The sequence below is a fragment of the Odontesthes bonariensis genome, chromosome 3 (assembly GCF_027942865.1).
Source record: "Odontesthes bonariensis isolate fOdoBon6 chromosome 3, fOdoBon6.hap1, whole genome shotgun sequence".
Taxonomy (NCBI): Eukaryota; Metazoa; Chordata; class Actinopteri; order Atheriniformes; family Atherinopsidae; genus Odontesthes; species Odontesthes bonariensis.
In genome coordinates, this window is record NC_134508.1 from 26746691 (window position 1) to 26751202 (window position 4512).

Here is a 4512-nt window from a genome sequence, read left to right on the forward strand (position 1 = left end):
GGAATTGTTCAGTGCTAAAAAAAAAAAAAAAGAAAAAAAAAAAAAGGAAAAAAGGGAAAAAAAAACAATTTTCGATTTTAAGCTATTTTCTGGGTTTTGGTCATTTCCCTGCAGCTGCTGTGATGTGCTGTTAAACACCCGAGCAGGGGAAGCACATGTTTCACAAGGGTTTCCTATAGGTTTTTGTAATGGTAGTAACAACACACGGGCCTATTATTGGTTGAGTGAAACTCATCAGTGTCGTTTAAAACAACAACAACAACAAAATAACAAAACCAGGGAACTATTCCAGTTTTATGGTCATCAACAGGATACACGTTCAGGGTTCAGGAAAGTGTGTGGAAAGGAAAACTCATGCAGATGTATATATACATATATATATATATATATTATGGTCTGCACAAAAGCTGCGTGTCCGACTCAGATCACGGCCGTCATGTGCAGTAATAAATATGAATTCTAATCCTCTCAGCTGTAGCAGCATGACAGGCTGCTAATATGCTCTGTGCTTAGCTCAGCAGGAGATGGCACTGCTGTCACAGAAGAGAGCCCCAGCTGGTGGTGACCAAGATGCCTCATGCAGCTGAAAGCGTGAGGAGATATGAATAAAAAATAATCAACTTTACAGGAGAAAATGAGACATTGAGAACCGCACATGGAGCTCTTATGGATTTCAGTTTGAAAATGATTTGATTACACGCTCAACATTAGTTGGTGTGTTAGGGTGACGTTATTTTAACAAGGTGCAATTGAATTAGAGTCTTATTTGTGATGTTAGATGTCGTTTAGGGCTGCAAACAGTTCTTCTAAGCATTTTGTCTTATATTCCAAAAAGGAAAAAAAAAAAATGAAATTGAGAGTTAAGTGGTAAGTGTGAGGATATTAAAAAACCAAGAAACATATGTAAACTGTTCAGCAGAAACAAAAGACTTCATGGAGGTGGGTATTTGTTTTGCAGGACTGTGTTATTACATCAATTTATCAATAACCGAGTTAAACACCTTTTATCCTACATCATATCAGCTGCGATCATCAGCAAAAAGTGGCCAAATTGTCATTAAGAATGTACAACATGCTACATTGTCATGCTATCATCATTTTTTACAGACAACAAAGAGACAGTTATTGTCACATCTTTACTATAACTGGTGTTAGCACACCTCAGACTTTTTGTCATGTTCACTAACGCTGTTATGGAGGTCAACCTCCCGGGATGCAGAACATCGCATTAAATAAGACTATTACTTACTTTTTATGTCTGTGTTTTTACTGTTGTAACTGGTCAGTGAAGACACAGTCAAATATATGTTTAAATTATCTATATATTTATATCTGAGCTCCAGCTGCATTTGCATTGTACACGGAAATCTACTTTTTAATGTACAATGCAAATCCAGCTGGAGCTCTAATGGGGGACATGCACGTAACAAAATGCATCTAAATGAAGTGACTGCCAACAACTAGAGAGGCAAGGCAGATATGGAGGGCATTACTCACCTCATCACAGATCTATGTGAGCTGAAAATGAAAACAAGCAAGTCAAATATATTAGAATTTTTTTTAAGGTAAACAGAGATGTGAAAAATGCAATTCCAAAACTGTTATATATCTGGACACAATTTTAAATATATTATATATATATGAACCTTTAGCTTTCATTTCAAGAATTCGATCTGCTGCTTCTTGTCATGGGTTAAATCACGGTGAGATGTTGCAAGAGGCCTTCAAAAGACAGGAAAAATCAAACAAGAGTACCTTACAGAAACACTTCAGGGGGACAAAAAAAAAAAGGAAAAGAACCTGTGGTGAGAAAATTGATCATAAACAGACAGATATCTCTGCGTGGCTCCTGTTTCTGATCCGGTGATTTATGCTGTCCTAACCACATCTAAGTCTGAACCCATAAAAGCTGCAGGTCATAATAAATCTCAACAGGTACTCACATTGATATTTGATGCTTTTTTCAGAGAAACGCATCTGTAAACTAGGAATATAAAGATGTAGAGCAACATTCCATCCTCATCTGACTGCCCCCCCCAAACTATTATTTAGGCTATAATTTGCACAACTGCATTTTACACTTGTGCAAACGCTTATTATTATTATCTATTTTTTCCTTTTCTGCTATTCGTGTAAATTATATGTAACTATTATATTTATGTAAATGACTTTCTAACACTGTTTCATTTCTCTCCTCCTTTAATCTTTTCATGCTGTTCTTCTTCTTCTTGAGTTCGATGTAAAAGTGCTTTGCATTGCTGCATGAAATAAACTTTCAAACTCAGCTTCCAGACCCAAATGGACCAGAAGTCCAGAAAGTCAAAATGTTATTTGTAACTTCTGCATTACGTAGTAGAATCAAAATCCCACCTTTTTTTTTTTTGAGGATTTTCAGGTATCAATTGTGTCACGGTTTGGTAACAGAGGCACAAGGTGCAGACACAGGACAAGAGCCAGAAGTGAACTTAAAGGATTTATCATAAATACAAACAAAAAGCGCAGCAAAGCTGGAACACCGAAAGAACTAAACTAAACTAAACATAAAACTAAGAAAATAATAAAACCAGAATGAAATACTTGTGGGAGCATGGACAAGGACTGACAAGGAAAACCATGGATAGTAGGATGGGACAGTTTGACGGGGTAGTTAGACGGAGGATCTGACAAGGGATGAAAGGAACTCGGAGACTAAACACTTTGTGGAGAGTGATTAGTGAATGGGAACAGCTGAGGATGATTGAAACAGGTGAAGGGAGTGGAGCTGACTACCGGCAGGAGGGAACTGAGGAAAGGTCAGGAAATGGGAAGGCTAGACTAGGAAAATTAAACAGACAAAACCAGAAAAACACAAAAATACCACATGGAACATGACAGATTGGCAAAAAAAAAATAAAAAAAATATTTCTGTAAGTAGTCAAGCTGAAACCCTTGAATCATAACTGGACATAGACACCCAGAAACCTGTAGATAAGATGAGTCTAAACACGAAAGGCTTTTATCAGCAAACACTTTTGATTTTGATAAATACTCGGAGTGTCATGACCTTTTTTATGACCTGGGGGGTATTCCTAGAAAGTAGCTAAGCCAGGCTATAGCCGGAAAGCGTCGCTTGAACTAGCGCCATCTCCCATTTAAGCCTCAAGTCGTTCCTCGAAGATATTTTAGCTGCATCTCAGTGAGGCTAATCCAAGCGAGGCTTACATAGCCTAGCTTAGTGCGAGTGCACGAGGAACGTAAGAAGCCCTGACGAGTGGATGGTGGAAAAACGGAGATCTGTGTGAAAAGGAGAGCGAGAAGAGCTGTTATTTTTTCGGCAGCTGAACAAATGATGCTGATGGAGCTGTATGAGGATTTTAAAAGTGTCATCACCAGAAATGGTAATACAGCTGCGATCAATAAAGCGAGGAAACGGCATGGCAAACAACTGCAGACAGACTAAATGCGTAAGTTATGAAAGTTTCATACCATTGACATTTATTTTACTGTCCTCATGTATTTATGCTCTCCTCTTTGTGTTATAATTTGTTTACATAAAGCATGCTGAATTCTCTCTGTATGAGGTGTACAGCACACATATACTGGCCCTGCTCAGGTTATTAATAACCCAATAATCGACACGCATCATCATACTTTGTGACTATATTATCCTGTGTGTGACCCACATATTAATTTTTCACTGTTACATCTCAACAGGAGCAATATTAACAGCCAAAAGCGTACCTGGCAGCAGGTGAAGGTAAAGTACAGGAACATATTTCAGAGTGGTAGGTAGCATTTGAAGAAATGTGTTTGTCCAATAAAGAGAGCACCAAACTACATACAAGAAAATGAAAATAAAAAAGATCAAGCTAGAGATTATGAAACTGGAGATGGATGTTAGTATAAATTCAGATAAAGGAGAATTTCGTGTTGTGAAATGTATTTAATTCTGTTTTCTCTCCACAGCTTGAGAAACATGTAATAATAATTAAACAATTCAACACAACTTGAACTCAAACTTGTCATTATTGTACGGTTCATGCCAGGGCTGGACTGGGACCAAAAAATGGCCCGGGCATTTTTGGCCATGGCGGCCCACCATGAATATTTATACGATCACATAAGTAATCTCATCACTTTCTGTGAAAAATACAATTAAATCCTAACACAAATGTATTCATTTAAATAAATCTCCTCATCTTACAAAAGCAGTTTTTTCATTAAATCGCTCTTCTCTGCCACTCTGTCAATCACTGTGTCAGTATCAAGGGACACAAGAACATCTTTCTCAGTGGCCATCAACATAAAGACTTCCAGTTTTCTGGCAGAAAGACAACTCCTCAGTCTGTGTTTGATGCAGCGGAGGGTTGAAAATGACAGAGGCAGGAATATTAATTTCGTATTTCTCCGGTTACCTACCAATCCATTTCAGCAAAGCAATGTTTCACTAATATTACATGGGCAACTGTAACCTGTAACACCTGCAAAAAATATAGTTATCATAAGCTAAAATAACACTGAACACTTTGGTGT